This window comes from Anolis carolinensis, chromosome 4 (genome assembly GCF_035594765.1).
Source record: "Anolis carolinensis isolate JA03-04 chromosome 4, rAnoCar3.1.pri, whole genome shotgun sequence".
Classification (NCBI taxonomy): Eukaryota; Metazoa; Chordata; class Lepidosauria; order Squamata; family Dactyloidae; genus Anolis; species Anolis carolinensis.
In genome coordinates, this window is record NC_085844.1 from 14,806,860 (window position 1) to 14,823,468 (window position 16,609).

At 38.5% G+C, this 16,609-nt stretch overlaps 1 protein-coding gene across 5 annotated transcripts in view; it reads left to right on the plus strand.

Moving 5' to 3' along the window:
* Window positions 1-16,609, plus strand: part of cyrib (CYFIP related Rac1 interactor B) — a 73,708-nt gene that overhangs the window by 34,255 nt on the left and 22,844 nt on the right. For 4 of the 5 annotated variants that reach the window (XM_016992747.2, XM_016992748.2, XM_016992751.2 and 1 more), the window contains one exon: window positions 13,050-13,124. The gene's annotated coding sequence lies outside the window, so the exon portion shown is untranslated. Of the gene's footprint in view, window positions 1-2,007; window positions 2,161-13,049; window positions 13,125-16,609 lie in introns of those variants that run through there. The other variant, XM_008108207.3, reaches the window with a different exon arrangement.

Consider the following 16,609-nt stretch of genomic DNA (forward strand, 5'->3'; position numbering starts at 1 on the left):
TGCTTTCAATATATCATGATATTTTGGTGCTAAATTCATAAATACAGTAATTACTATATAGCATTACTGTGTACTGAACTACTTTTTCTGACAAATTTGTTGTCTAACATGATGTTTTGGTGCTTAATTTGTAAAATCATATCTTAATTTGATGTTTAATAGGGTTATCCTTAATTCCTCATTATCCAACATATTCGCTTATCCAACGTTCTGCTGGCCCGTTTATGTTGGATAAGTGAGACTCTGCTGTACTGTATTTACAAATTTACCACTAAAATATCACAATGAATTTAAAACACTGACTACAAAAACATTGATTATGAAAAGGCAGACTGTGTTGGATAATCCAGAACATTGTATAAGCAAATGTTGGATAAGTGAGATTCTTCTTTAATATGAAATAATTACTGGGATAGAATAATGCAGAACAATATAATCTCTAAAACCAGGACAGTAAATAAACAGGGGAATTCCACACAGGAAACAATCAGGGCCAGCTAACACCTCCCAACAAAGTATTCCCATCATCAAAGTCTGGCAAATCCTCTGTTTTCTCAGGGCCACAGACAGTAGAAGCACATAAAATATTGCAAACAACACCACTCTGAAAACAAGGGAATTCCAGACAGGAAACAATCAGGGCCAGCTAACACCTCCCAACAAAAAATTCACTCAGGGAGGAAACAGCCAGGCTTTAAAGCTGCAAGGCCATTACATCCTAATCATTTTTCCTAATTGCAGCATTCATACTTGCCTCCAACAAACAAAAAAAAACCAATCAGAAATATTGTATATTCACAACCTTTAGGAAATAATATCCCCTGATGGCGCAGCGTGCTAAAGCGCTGAGATGCTGAACTTCTGGACCCAAAGGCCACAGGTTTGAATTGGGGGAGCGGAGAGAGCCCCCACTGTTAGCTCCAGCTTCTGCCAACCCAGAAGTTTGAAAACATGCAAATGTGAGTGCATCAATAGGTACTGCTCCGGCGGGAAGGTAACGCCGCTCCATGCAGTCATCCCACATGACCTTGGAGGAGTCTACGGACAACGCCGGCTCTTCGGCTTAGAAATGGAGATGAGCACCAACCTCCAGAGTAAGACACGACTGGACTTAATGTCTGGGGAAAACCTTTACCCTTGACCTTAACTACCACCAATTCCTCAATACTTTATTTCCTATACCACCATACTTCGCCACAGCAACGCGTGGCCGGGCACAGCTAGTTATTATTATAAACTACAATTCCCATGATTCCATAGCAATGAGTTCTGACAGTTAAAGTGATGCTAAGCCGCATTGATTCTTCAGTGCAGATGTACTTTTTGTAGAATTTGTCAACATTCAAACCACCACAACAAAAAGCTCTAGTGTTGTTATTATGGCAAATATTATGGAAAGACACCTTGTCTCAACATTAAGCTTCTGCTTATGTTGTGCTTATCCTAGCCTCTTCTAACATGGCACCCTCCAGGGATTCAACAAGAATACAGTTCCTACCATTCCTTGACACTGGCCTTGTGGCTGAAGGGAGTTGTGTTACTAAACAACTAGAAGGCATCTTGTTAGGGAGGTGGTCCTATCTAGACATTTGATCCCACTGGATCAGGAATGTGCTGTTTCTCCCTCCCTCCCTCAAAGTTTCTCTATGATATCTGGCATAAGTGTACTTCTCTAGTAAGTATAGAGAAAAGAGAAAACAATTAGAAGACAATAATAAAAGATCATGATCAGGAAGTTCCCACTTCAAATCTCAGTTGCAAATTCAAGCTGCATATTGTATTGCAAACACTGTTGAGATAATTCATGTGAGGCAGTGAGCAAGCTGCTGTCTTCGAAGTAAAAGTGCATATGATCACAGCTGTGGGATCTTAATGTAGTCCGTTTCCCCTTGCTTTAAAAAAAAAGAAGAGAAAAAAAATTAAACTTGAGGATGTGACTCAACCCAGTAGAAGGAAGGAAACACTAACTGAATGCAGTCAGAGCTAATAACAAGCCCACTGCATTGTACAGTTGCTATTGAGCATACTTTGCTGCTAACAGGGCCTAAATCCTTCGCTTGCCAGCAGTATTTAAGATGATTGCTTACTGCAGTGGTAGGTAACCTTTTCTGTCCCCGCAAGCCACTTTGGAAATGCCTTACAAACTGTTCTTCCATCTGAGTAAGTTATTTTAGTTATATATGACTGAACTAACTTTTTATTTTAATAAGTGTAATCATTGTGGTCCTTGTTGAATATTCTTATTATCAATTTGTTAACCTCAATATGAAACATGTGATAAAGCCTGAAAGATCCTTGAATATAAACTTTGAATGGGATTATTAATTTTCCTCTTTGTCTTTGCAGACATCAAGACATACCTGAATACATATTTATTTCAAAAATTTAATTTTCATGGTGCTGTCTTTGCCTGCAAAACCAAAACAAATGTGCCTCAGGGATCATTTCTCACCAGTTTTTGAATCCTTTGTTCTATGTTTTCAATAGCAGTTTGATGTCTTGACAGGTTTCTAACACGTGGATATGTCTCAAAAGCATCTATTATCTAGACGTGCAGTCGAATTGACTGCAGTCATAAACAGCCCAAATCGCTGTAGTTTAATGAAGCAGGAGAATATGCAAGGTGCTATCCACTCTTTAAAAATACAAGGATAGGCTGTTGTTTAAGGGTAGTCTCCTTTCTCAAGAACACAAGTTCCCTACTAAGTAGAACAAAATGCTTTTGCTACACTAACTTTTCACACTTGAGTGGAGACTGTGCAAGAAAGAAAGGAAGTGTGTGCTAACATTTTTCAGTTTGTTATTCATACCGCAGTTTTTCAGTTTGCTGCACAATGGGTTGGGTAGAATGAAATCATAAGGCCTTGTTGTTATTGTATATGCAGCACACATTCTTTAAAAATTTTATTTTATTTTCCATGTGGTTCAGTTAAAGTTTACTGTACTACATTTGTTGTGTGCCTTCAGGTCGTTTCTGAAATATGGCAATCCTGGGGATTTCTTGGTAAGATTTGTTCAAATAGGGATTGTCTTTGTCTTGCTCTGAGGCTGAGACAGTGTCACTTGCCCAAGGTCACTGATTGGGCTTCAGTGGCTGAATAGGGATTTGTACCTTGGTCTCTATAGCCATAGTCCAGCATTGAAACTATACCATTCTGGCTCTCACACTGTACTTGTTCCTTTCCCTGATAACTACTGTCTGCTGCTGCCACAAGCCTTCATGGTCCACTCCACAGAATCTAATCTGAGAAGCAATAACTTGGTGAAACTTAGGCACCTGATGATGAGGAAACTACAGAGATGCTTTTATTTATACAGATACAGTGTTCCCTCACTTATCGCGGGGGTTAGGTTCCAGGACCACCCGCAATAAGTGAAAATCCTTAAAGTAGGGACACTATATTTATTTTAATATTTATACATCATTTTAGTAGTTATACACTATTTTAAGTCTTTATCAACCAATTGTGTGTTGATAAATTGCCTCCTTCTCCTCCCGTTGCTGCTTGGGCTCCTTTTCTCTCCCTTCGGCTTCTCCTTCCTCCCTTCCTTAGGCTATAAATTGTAATTTTTTTATGATTTATAATAGTTTTTAGAGTTTATTGAAAAACTGTGGAACAGTGAATCCGCAAAAGGTGAACTTTGAAGTAGTGAGGGAACACTGTATATGCACGAAACTTTGAATTATTCCCCTGGGATTGTGTCCAATGTTTTTGCAGGTCTGATTTAAATATGACTAAATTAGCAGTAGGATTACTGCTATTAGGAATATTAAGTGACCCCCCCCCCCCTTTGGAGAGTTCTTTGAATATATGATAATTGGTATCTTTGGTAACTCAGGGCCCTTCCAGATAGGCCCTGTATCCCAGGATCTGATCCCAGGTTTTCTGCTTTAAACTGGATTATATGAGTCCCCACTTTCAGTTAATCTAGGATACACAGAAAACCTGTGATGAGATCCTGGGATATAGGGCATGTCTGGACGCACCCTTAGCTTTTTGGATTTGGTTTCCTTCTCATAAATAATTGATTCTGGAAAGAGCCTGATGAAATTTGATGAGATCCATTAGTGAAAACTAAATGTGAAAAATTCTGTCCCTTTTACATCGATATTAATATTCTTTTATGTACTGTTGTAACCAGATTGGTCTGTTGTCCAACGGTATTAATTGAGCTCAAGATCATGGTGTCTTGTGAACTTCATAGCTTAATGATTCTGCTTTGCATCAGTGAATCTGCTTTGAATGAATTGAAAGGTTCAGATTACCTTAGATGTTTACAGTGTTAAATGGGATTGGGGTGAAGGAAGAATGCTTATGTACCATTTTTGCTATTATACAAAATAAAAACATCAGTAGATGTGGCTAAGAGGAGAAGGCAAGGAAAGTCAGAGTTGAGGCAGGTTTTTGCACTTGCAACTCGAACAAGCAAAATGTATTAACAGTTGTTCACTGAGGAGGAAAAGGAGGAGAATTTCTGCTATGTCATGCAGAAACTTACATTTCTGTGCTTGCAAAACCTAAAGCTGTATTTACTGGTAGTGGCCCTTGCCACTACCAGTTTCCATCCAAAGTTGGTTCACAAGTATAATGGGACAACTCCATACCTTTTCATGCCTTTGCATGTGTGGCCTGACATGCTCATTGAGCAAGACCTGCTGCTTCTGGAAGGCAGTCTTCTTGAGTTTTTCCAGGTAGAAATGAAAATATTCAGTTTTTAGGAAACAGGATGTCTTGAACCAGATATCTAACAAGTTTCAAATTTCTCACTGCTACAAAGATGTTGTTAATCAGTTTAATATACCCACAAGTCATCTTGTTGGTAAAGGAAGTCCGAATAACTTCACACCTACAGTGTTTGTGCTTGTGTGGTAATTCTTACAGAGGTTGAGTACATCATATCTGAAATGGCTTGGTTCTAGAAGTTATTTTATTTTTGGATTTTTTAGAAATAAATTTAGAAATACTTGCATGTGTATCTTGGAGATAAGATCAAAGTCTAAACATGAAATTGGTTGATGTTTCACAAACACCTTATATACACAAGTTTTAAAAAATGTGCATGAAACAAAAGTTTCTGAAAGCAAGGTATCTCAGCCACCCATGTGCACAATTTTGGAGTATTTCATATTTCAGAATCCCAGATATGGGTGCTCAACCTTTTAAATTGGAGTCTAAGTGGAGAAGATAATAAAACTAATAAAAATAAAACTGCAAAAAACATACAGAAAATTGTAACATAATTATTACCTCTTTATGTGATTTTTATTTGTCATCTCTAGCTGGTATTTTGAGAAATTTTCAGGTTTTGACACACCTTTAATAAGCTTACTTGGGCAATATTTAATTTCTAAACATGACATTCATTTTGACCCAGGCCTGACAGTTGTTTTTGTACTTTTGGATGGAATTTTAGATGGCTAAATTCCACTTTGGAAGTAGTTTTAACACACTTATGAAATTTTGATGCTGACTCAGTGTGAAAGATGAAATAGGAAAGATGTTTACACGTCATATCTGTGCCAAGAAACAATTGAACTGTTTTAGCGTTTCAAAGTATAGCAAGTCATGCACGTAATGCATTGCAGTGGTTTCAGTTACTTTCCTTGGTACAATACTTCCTGTTATTTTATGAAAGGTGTTAAAGTAGTTTCTACCAGACTATTTAACTTCTGTATAATAGACCTTGTTTCTGTGCCCTTTTGAAAATGTTGTCACACTTCATTGTCAGCTGTAATTAAGACCCATATTGACAACCACCTTTCCAATCTCAGTAATGATCAGATAATCTCCCTTTCCTTCCTGTCCTGTGTATTGGGCAGAATTGGATGGGAAAGGAGTTTTCTATTCTCTGCAAGTGTAGGGGGAGAACTCTCATTTACTCTATCTGACTCCCAAAGGGCAGTGAAGGTGAGTTAAGCATCCCTGCTTCTGATTAGCTTCAAAGTGTAGAGTTGACTGAGTAGCTATTTGTGCCCTTTACTTGGAAAGCATTCAAGTATTGAAGTGTCTGCAAGGGGGAGACTGCCTGAGTCTCTGGTGGGCCCCAGAGTTCTTAGAAGAGGAGAACATTGTGTACAGCTGCAAATAATGATTGGTTGCTGAGACAAGCCAAAAGTTGGAGTACATATCTCAGTTTTCTTCTAATTGTCCGTAATAGTTTACATTTGATTCCCAAGTGATCTTCAATTCATGTTGCTTATAGGGCCAGTCCTGCTTAGCTACACTAATATGTAGAGCTGTACTGTGAGGTTTTATACTTTTTACAGCTGTACTAAGGTGTATGCTAGTCTAACATTTCATAATGTATTTGGAGCAGGAAGTAGGGATTTCTTAATTGTAACCTTAGGACTGTGGAATAGCACTAAATTGCATGGATGTGTGCCTTAATTATACAGTTTGGATAAGGTCCATTTGCTTGGGAAGACCATTGGTGATTTTTATTGCTCTTGAACAGGACTGTGTACCATAGCTACTGTATTTCTTTATAACATGGCTTTTTGTTTTACTCAAATTTACTATTGTCTGTGTAGTGTCACCATTAAATTATCACTAAAACCATGTTCCCCTCATTGAACTTATGGGAAATTAAGATCTAAATCATCTAAGTAATGGCTAAAATTGGTTGAATTCAGTTCTTGGAATAAAATGGGTGGGCATGTTCTTAGCTTACAGTTCCCATAATTCGTTAACCAGTACTTCAGAATGAACAATAAAAAATTGCCAACTATCCAAAGCACCATTGTTTCAGCCTTTAACAAACACAGCCAGCAAGTCTTCAGATTTCTCTTATAATTTGGACCTTCCTTTAAAAATGAAACTAAAGGTTTAAGTTCTATATATCCAATTGATGTGGTTGCTACTTCCCCTCTGGGTAGATAGCTTTATTAACTGCTGAGTTGATGCAATTGAATGTGACTGCTATGTTATAATGTATTTCTAGGCTAGCCTTTGGCCAAAAAGGGCCTGTCAGTGTACTTACTCGTGCTAGTATATCAGTTTACCTTCACCCATGCTTGGATATCTTCTTTGTTTGTCTGTCAGGATAGCATTACTAGAGTAGGATAGGATACATCTACAGACAAGATAGTTACTTAGTTTTAGTAATGTATGCTTTAGTAATATATGAATTATCAGAATTTCACACAACTTCATAAAGCAATGAAATTCTTAAGGGCCGTTCAACACAGCCATATAACCCAGAATATCAAGGCACAAAATCCCACAATATCTACATTGGACTGGGTTATCTGAGTCCATGCTGCCATATATTCCAGTTCAAAGCAGAAAATGTGGAAGGGGCCTCAGTTGTCTTGAAAAATGGATGAGCCCAATAGATGAAGAATAGGTAGTTCGGTTATTATTAACCAAGTATACTAAATGCAACATTCTTATTTATGTACTATCAGTATATCTTTCTTCATCAGATGGTGGAGGTGAGTGTAGTGGTTGAAGAGGCTAAGTTTAGCATGTGTTCTTAATAACCCACTAGTGTCAGCCAACTGACTCTTATAATTCAGTTGAATTAGATGGCTCCTTGGGCTAGTCTTTGTGTGTGTAAAAGTTGTGAAATTGATTTGAAAATGGAAGAAAAATGTGTTCTCCTCACCGAAACCCCCCTTTAAAGGTATTTTTCAGTGAAAAAGTTGGAAACCTCTTAGATCATTTGAGGGGAGGGGACTCAAAAGGCTTCCTTCCTCAAATGCCAGGAGCTGCACAATATGGAGACATTTGTAAGATAGTAGCAAATAATAATTCCTGTGCAAATTGTAGATGTATAGAATACTCAAGTCATTATGAATTTCCCACTTAGTTAGGGCTTCCAGTTCTTGCAAAGTATTGAAAAGGAAACCTCAAAAATTAATCTTTCAGAAACTGGTTCTGATTTCAGAAAATTTATGGTGACATTTTCAGATACAGTGTCATTTGAACTATTAGAAATAACTGCAATCAGTCTCTGGGCACATGTGTCTTTGGAAATAAATGGCAGTCATAACCTTATTCAAAAAGAAAAATAATATCATATCCGTTTGGCAAATGTGAATCTCTGTGAACATGTGGAGACCGCTTTTTGAAAACCACTAGTCAAGAAAAGCATGGCCTTGTTAGAAGTCAACCCTTTGAACAAGTGATATTCATAAGCATTCATGTAATGGCACACAGGTAACTCAGCTGTTAAACTGAAGAACTATGTCTTTGAACTGCCAAGGACAAAGGCATGCCACTACAAAAATGTTTTGGTTAGCAGAGGATGGTCGTGTCTTTGAAATTGAAAATGCATTTGCAATTACAGTTGCCCAAAAGATACACACTCCCTTGAAACCTCTTAGTTTAAAATATGCACTCAGAGATAAAAACTAAGTCTTCTTTGTTTTTAACATCTTGTTTATTCACAAACATATTGTATTAATTCACCATACAGCCATATTTCTTATTAAAGTTCAGTTATATAGGTAGTATATAGTTCTGTCTGTGTTAAGTACACAGGGTATCATTCTTAATCAATAGTCCATAGTTTTGGTATAATTGTACTCACTGAAATCCATAAGTCATACTTAACAGCATGTTGCTGAAGTCCTAACAGCAACATGTATCTACCTCCACTGAGGTGTTATGCAAACATGCATCCACCTCCACTGAAGTATTAAATAGACTCATCCAACTCCGAGGTGTAAAACAAACAGAATACAAAATGGAGTCCTAAGTCTGAACATGCTCAGGACAATAACATGTCTATAACTCCTCCCACACCAAAGAGGTACAGTCAAACTGGCAAATCAACATACACATAGAATATATACATTAACAAATAAATAGTGAAAGGCTTGGGAGGTTGCTATTTCCAACATGAACAGTCTTAGCTCAATTAAACACTGAACAACTGGAACTCAACAGTAGCTATAATTGTCATATACATTACCGTATATTAACTGAACAAAATTTGGCACACTTAATAGATCGTTCTTAGGTTTAGGTTCTAAATGTTGGCATTACTACAGTAGTGATTTTCAGTCCACTGTTATAAATGGGCTAAATTCAGTGTTTCTCAAATCCTCACTACTACCAAAAATGGGCTCCAGAGGGCTTCACATCCTTCCAGAGCCAGATTTGGAGATTTATAAAAACTGCAGTGTGGCTTGCCTCCCTCCCCTTGGTTCCACTGAATCAGTGGTTCTCAAAGTGTGCTCTGCAAAGCCCTTGGAGCTCCACTGAGGATATTGAGGGGCTCTGCGCTTCACTCATCCACCCCCTCCAAGCTTTTCCTCGTCTTTCCTGCATACCCCTTCCAACACCTCCCTCACCGACAAAAGGCTTTTCCCCAGCCTACCTTGTCGCCAAAAGCCTTTTTTCCTCACCTCCTTCACCCTCAAAAACTTTTTCCTCACTGCCCAGATCCTTTCCAACTCACCTTGCTTGCTTCCAATCCCTTTTATCCTTACACTTCTCAGGGGGTGCTTTGATTGTGCTTTTTCTGCATGACAGAAGGGAGTTGAACTAGATGGCCCCTGGGGTCTTCCACTGAAATACTGTAAAGTTCATGTTGGTCAAACACTTTGCCCATGCCTGATATATATACATTATACAAGGGTGGGTCAAAACGTTTTGCCTCCTGTGTCATAAAAACGTTAGGAAAGAACATATAACAGCAGAGGTTGCTACAGATCATAGCCGGAACTATCCACTACTCTGCCTTTCAGCATAGTCACCATCAGTTGGTACACATTTGCGCTATCATTTAACCCAGGCATCAAACCATTTTGGAAAAATTCTGGGTTTTGCTTTATGACCCATGATTTTAAAGGTGTTTTAACATCATTCAAGTCATTGATTCTGAAACCATGTAGGTTGTCTTTCAGAGGTCCAAAAACATGCTATTATTGTTTACAGCGAAAGAGGCAGAGAGTCTGTCCCATGTCTACTTCTTTTCAGCTACGAAATGATCCAAAGTTTGGCCTAAAGGCTGGATTTGATGGTAACATTGTGATATTGCCAGTGTGGTGTAGCAGTTTGAATGTGACTCTGAAGACTATTGTTTGATTCTCTGCTTGGCCATGAAAACTTACTGCATGACCTTTGATAAGTCATATACTTTCAACCCCACAAAACCCCATGATAATTGGCATTAGGATCATCGTAAGTTGGAAATAAAAAGAATAATCATTCTGATATGTATACATTAGCAGGATTGGTGATATGGCACAGATTAGACCCAACCCTGCGCCGCCACCCCCTCTCCCCATTTCAATATGTCATAGGACCTGAGAAATTGTCTCTTGTCATAAGGATCATGTCCCTGAACTTGAGCAGATTTTCTACCTGCTAATATGTAGATAAGTAACAAAGTTGAAATAAAAAATGGCTTGCTTCTGCCTACAGAATCAACATGGTGTTTGAACTATGAGTCCACTTCCTCACTCTGCCATGGAAACCCATTTGACCAAGTTACACTTTTGGAGCCTCAGGGGAAGGCTAAAGCAAATCCTCTCTGAACAAATCTTAACTAGTAAACACAGTAAAATAGGGTTGCCATACATCTGAAACAATGTGAAGGCACAAAGTGTCAAGGACAGAACGCCACAAGATCAAAGATAACAGAGTTTATTGGATTTACAGAACTCAAAATGCCCGTAAAAGACAAGGGCAAGGCAACTTTAGCCTTTAAAAACAAAAAGGGGCAAGAAAAACGTTCAAAAGATAAACCGGATTAAACCGGAGTTTAATCCGGGTAAAATCAAAACAGCTTGCTTCAGCCTGGGGATAAACAAACAGAAGCTGGGAAACAAAGAGTTCAAAAGAATGCAACTAATTGGCAGCAGATGCCTCTCTGCTGCCAGCACTATGTTTTGAGTAACTAGGAGTCACTCCTTCACACAGCAAGGCAAATTTCCAATACAAACTCAGCAGCCAAGGATTGAAGCAGTAGCGTAGTCCCAGTTCGTTCCGAAGGTCGAGAGGCAGAATCAGACGTTTGCAGTTTTCCAAGTCCAATAGGAGAAAGCGAGCCCGTAGTCAGTTTTCAGTCCGTAAATCCAGAGTAGCAGATGGCGTCCGTCAAGAAGACGACGGAAGGTCAAAGCTATTGAGATTAAGCAGAGGTTTTGCACAAACAAAAGCCCACACAATTCCTCCCGCCGTCTGAACCCAAATTCCAAAACAACTTACGTATCAGCACACGAAAACACACCAGTCTTCAGGAAAGCGTCCCACACAGATCCCAAGCGTTCGTCCAGATTATCTTGCCCAACGCAATTTGCAATTGCTCCCAAGCCTCATTTTATGCCAGTTACAAATCCTCATCACTATCAGCTGCCCTCCTTAACCCGGGCGTTTCCTCATCACTTTCCTCATCAGAGCTGGAACACCTCTGACTACGCCCCACAGCATCCCCAGCTGTGGATCCCGTCCCATCCCTCCAGCTTGTCCATGGGTCTAATCCTGAAGGTCCCCATTCATCTTCCATCCCATTATTGCCAGTGACACCCAATTCCTCCCTTACCCGAGTCCAATCCATCTCATCCTCTTCCGAGCTAACCAGCTCTTCCTCCATTCTCTCCGTGAACCCCTTAAAAGACTCTTCGTCAGATGGTTCTGCAAAGATATCTCGCAGCCTCTTTCTTTCTCGCTCCTCGAGAGTATCTGACTCTCGAGGAGTCTTACGTCCACGTCTGCCAGAAGCAGAGCCATGAGGCTCAATCATAACACAAAGCAAGTCAGTCAAGTTGCCTCTGCTTACAAGACAGCATAAACATAGCATCGTATGGGTTCTAACTACCAAAAAAAAAGGTAAACTGTATTTGTTAAAGAGGCCCTGTTCCTGTATCACGCACTTCCCCCATTGAAGTATATTTCAGTGAAATCTTTTAAGGCTACTGGTTCCCCTCTTCCTGTTTTAAAGAGGAAGTGGACCATTTCAGTGGTGGGAAGAAGCAACCAGGAGTTGTCAATAGTCATGCAGTCAAACAGTTCAGGGGGAAAAAAACACAACTCCTCCTCTCTATTTATTAAAATTCTTTGATTGGTATAAGAGATAACACATAGGAAGGACTAGCTAAAAGTAAAGCAACTAGTTATCTGAACATCATGCCATTATTGAAGGGTTGACTACTATGAACCGTAATCTTGTGATTGTTTTCGCTGTGCATTTAGCTAGTTTAAAAATTAGCTCACAAATGTCTTTTTCTCCCCAAGCTTCTTGTGCTGTGTCAGGAAAGGAGTGGTTGCTCAACATTGTTATGGGCTACCTTGGCTTAATTCTGTGTAAATAGGAACTCAGATACTGTTTGGAGCTCACTGGCTAAAAGGCATTGTATGGAGAACTCAAACTATACTTTCATTGTTCCCGGTTCATCTGGTTCTAACCGTTTTGCAACTGGTAAAGTAGTTTTAAGCAATTTCTTTGACAAAAGGCTTCCGTTTTTGCTGGAAGTATACATGTATCAGCCCATAAATCTCATGAATGGCTAGGCTATTTGATAAAACTGTTGCCGTCTAGGGCAAAGCCAAAAGACTGCATACAAAATTGAAAACATAAATGATTTTTTTAAAATATAAAATTTGATATCTCAAAATATGACATTTTTTTAGAGGCCAAATAAAATGTCTTTGTGTCATAGGTTGTACTATTTAATATGCTAAAGGCATATTAGGTAATTGGGGGAGAGGGGTAACTAGTTTTCCTAGAAAAAATAACTGATATGTTTTCTCCTCCCCATTCCCACACTTTCTAAAAAGTGACATTGCCAAGCAAGGTTTTCACAGTATGTTAAGAACACCTACCTCTCAGTGTACTAAAATGAGGTTAAATAGACAAAGCACTGGCAAATGAACTCTTGTGGATACATTTCTCTTGAACTTCCCATATTTTAAAAAATCTTTATGAATACATGCAACCAAGTAAAATAATAAGTACTTCACATAATATGTTTAGCTCCCCACCCAACCATTGGATATGAGCATTTTAAAATCCCTCTATTTCTCGTTCCTTGCATGCTTGAGTAGATTTTGCTGCCTAAAATAGGTTGATCTTATTTTATTCTTTCATCTATTCAGGTTTCACAGAAAAGCTGCTACACCTGCCTTGCAAAGAGTAGGAGTCTAAAAGCTTCAAGATAATTTTGTTACTTGGTAAGTTCTTCTAAAGTACCTTTGCTCATAAATATCTTTTTTGCTCCCACTGTGAGATATGTTTGTTTTAGCTAATCAAAGCAATGCATTAAACATGCTACCTTATTTATAGATATTCAGTCTCTGAAGCAGCTCAGTTACTATTCTTTGAGAAGAAAAAATATGTTCAGTTCTATACTGTTCATTTATATTGTTTAATGCTGACTTAACTATCAAGGTTTTCTCTGAAGAATTTTGGGAAGTGTATATCGATGAGGGAGCTGCAGGCTTAGAGCACTGTTTACTTCAGTTCCAAGGGTTCATTTTTGAGACTAATATACTGCTAAGCTAGTTTCAGTCTGCAGTGTATATGTTTCCTTTATTTTAGCTCATGGTTAAACTCAATTATAGTTTAAAAGCAAGTGTGCTAAATTAATATTTTCTTGAGAGTCATTTTTATATATTTGCTTAACTAAAGTTAATCTCTAATATGGCTTATGGAAATACCAGGAGAGCTCTCATATCAGAAATGTTCGAAGTGAGGAGAGTATATGATGTTTGGGTGATGGTTAAAGATGAGATATTGAGAGTCTGTTAACAACCATTCAAGAAAAATAGGAGATGTTTAAAGAATCCAGGGTGGATGTACAAAGAACTTTCAGAGGAGCTGAGATTTAAAATAGACTTGCATAAGAAATTGAAGAATGGGGAAATTACCAAATAGAAATACAAATAAATACAGTTAACTCTTAAGTACATTCCTTGCCTTAGTCTTCTCTGGATAGGGAAACAGTGCTCTAACTAGTGAAAATAGAAGAAATGATACTGCAGGTAATAGGTAAAAATGAATACATAAAGTTTAAATTAATTCAGATTTCTAATGCCAGGTGAATTCTAAGAATATGACAGGAACTTGCAGATGTAATCTCAGAACCAGTGTCCATAATCTTTGAAAATTCTTGGAATTTTGGAAAGATCCCAGTAGATTGGGCAAAAAAAAGGAGCTAGGCAACCACCAACTGATCAGCTTGAGGTTGATAGCAAGAAAGATTTGAGAACCAATTTAGCAATCAATCTATACACATTTGGAAAGGAATGTTGTGATTACTAAGAGTCAGCAAGGGTTTCTCAAAAACAAGTCATTCCATACTAATCTTATCTCTTTCTTACAAGCTTGATAAAATCAAAGGAGTGTTGTGGATATAGTATATATTGGTTTCAGTGAAGCTTTTAACATGATGCCCATATATTATTGCTGGCAAGCTGGTGAACTGTCACTTAGACAAGGCTGCTGTTAGGTGGATTTGTAATTGGTGACAGATCAACTCAGTGCTCACCAGTGGTTGTTTTTTATCCTGAAGAGAAGTGACTAATGGAGAACCTTGAAGTTCGGTCCTAGGGCCAGTATTATTCAGTGGCTTCATGAAAGGATTTAGAAGGCATATGTATCAAACTCGCAGATGACATCAAAAATACAATGGGAATGGGTGGGTGTGCAAATAATTTACAACAGTGTTTCTCAAACTGGTTCTCCTCCAAGTGTTTTGAACTTCAGCTCCTAGAAATCCCAGCCAGTTTACCAGCTGTTAGGAATTGTGGGAGCTGAAGTCCAAAACATCTGGAGGAGCAGACATGAGAAACTTTGCCTTAGAAGATAGGATCAGAATTAAAAATAACCTTGATTATTGGAGAGCAGGATAAAACAAACTACTTTTAACATGGATAAATGATACTACACTTTGACAAGAATAATTAAAGGAACAAATAGAGGCTGGTTGATACTTAGTTTGAAAGTAGCACGTATGAGAAGGGTCTTGTAGGGTCACACTCTAAACATGAACTAACCTTGTGAGCTGGTGTCCCAAAACAAGTCAGTTTAATTACAGTAAGCAACAACAGGATATAGTGCCCAGACCAAGGAAACAGTTGCACTGTATTCTGCTATAATCAGATATTATCTGGATTATTGTTTTCAATTCTGAGTACCATAGTTCAAGAAAGATATTGATAAGCGGGAATATGTTCAGAGACGAGAAAACACAAGGATCAAAGGTCCGTGGAAGCATTATGAGGAACGAATGAGGGAGCTGGGTAGGTATTAGAGGTGTGCAATTTGGCCAAAAGGCATGCATTTTTGAGGTCCATTTTCAGCTCTCTTTTTGTTTACCGGGAAATTACTTGAATCAGGAGGGATGTTGCTGCTTTCATTCAGCAAAGATTCGGCCATTTCCTACAATGAAAAACTTTAAAGGCTCAATCCTCAGTCATTTTAAAGCCTATTTGCCTGAAACCTACCTCAGTCTTTGACCCCATTTACAACTACAGGCCTACCAAATTTCAAAACAATTTACCAATCTACTGATTTTTTATAATTATTTTAAGTTTTAACCATAACATTTTTTAAAATAAGACAAACCGCAAGAGAGGGTTCTGGGAATTGTAGTCGCCAGTTGTGTCCATTCTCAGCCAGTCAGAGCTTGGACACAACCAGGCTTTTTATTGACTGAGAAACACACAGAGAGAAAAACCTCAACTCCCATCATGCTCTGAGAGGAACTCGGAGACTTTTCAATGCCCACCCTATGCAAGTTCTGCTGGGAAAGCAAGTTCTTTCTGGAGGAGGAGCCTAGGAAACGTTTCAAAAAGAAATGGATGACACCTCTGCTGTCAGGGAAGGAGAAAAAGATGCTGCTATAAGTCCATCTACTCCAGGAGCCCCGCAGCAGACCCCTACCACAGATATATATAGACTTAATTCTGTCCTCTCCAGTAGCCGATAAAATTCAGCTCTCTTAATTCTTTTGGCGAGCTTTTCATTTCCCTCCTCCCTGTTCTGTTTTTGAAAATTATATAAAACAGATCACCAAATATTACAAATCATTTTAGTTCAAGCTGATCCGGGCCCAAGCCTATTATGTATGACTTGGAGAAGAGAAACAGGGTACCACGGTAACCATATTTAAGTATTTGAAAGAATGCCAGGTAGAAGCCCCTTTTATTGTAAGAACTCCTTGACAGTGGAACGGGGACTCCCTCAGAAGATGGTTGGATGGATATGTTTCAGGCATGCTTAAGTTGTGTATTCCTCCTGCAGGCCAGGAGGTTGCACTATAGATAGATGACTCTTGCAGCTCCTACCAACCAAGATAATAACATTCTATGGTTCTATCCAGCATGAACTGCAGGCACATAGCAAAAACCAAAAAGCATGGGCAGAAGGTAATCATTTTTGCTTTTTATCCTGGATACAACTACAATGATTATACCAATGACTCAAGAGACCAAGGGCCTCAAACCTTCCAAAAAGGATATAGATTAATCTTTTGAAGGCTATCTTCTGATGCCAAGATTCTTTTCACATGGGGAATATATAGTGAACAAGGTGGAGCCTTGGGGAATTGAGCAGCATAAGTGTCATGGGATTGAGCATCAGTCCTCCAACAATGCTATAATAATGATAATAATAATGATGATAATAATAACCAAAAAACAATAATATACTTTAT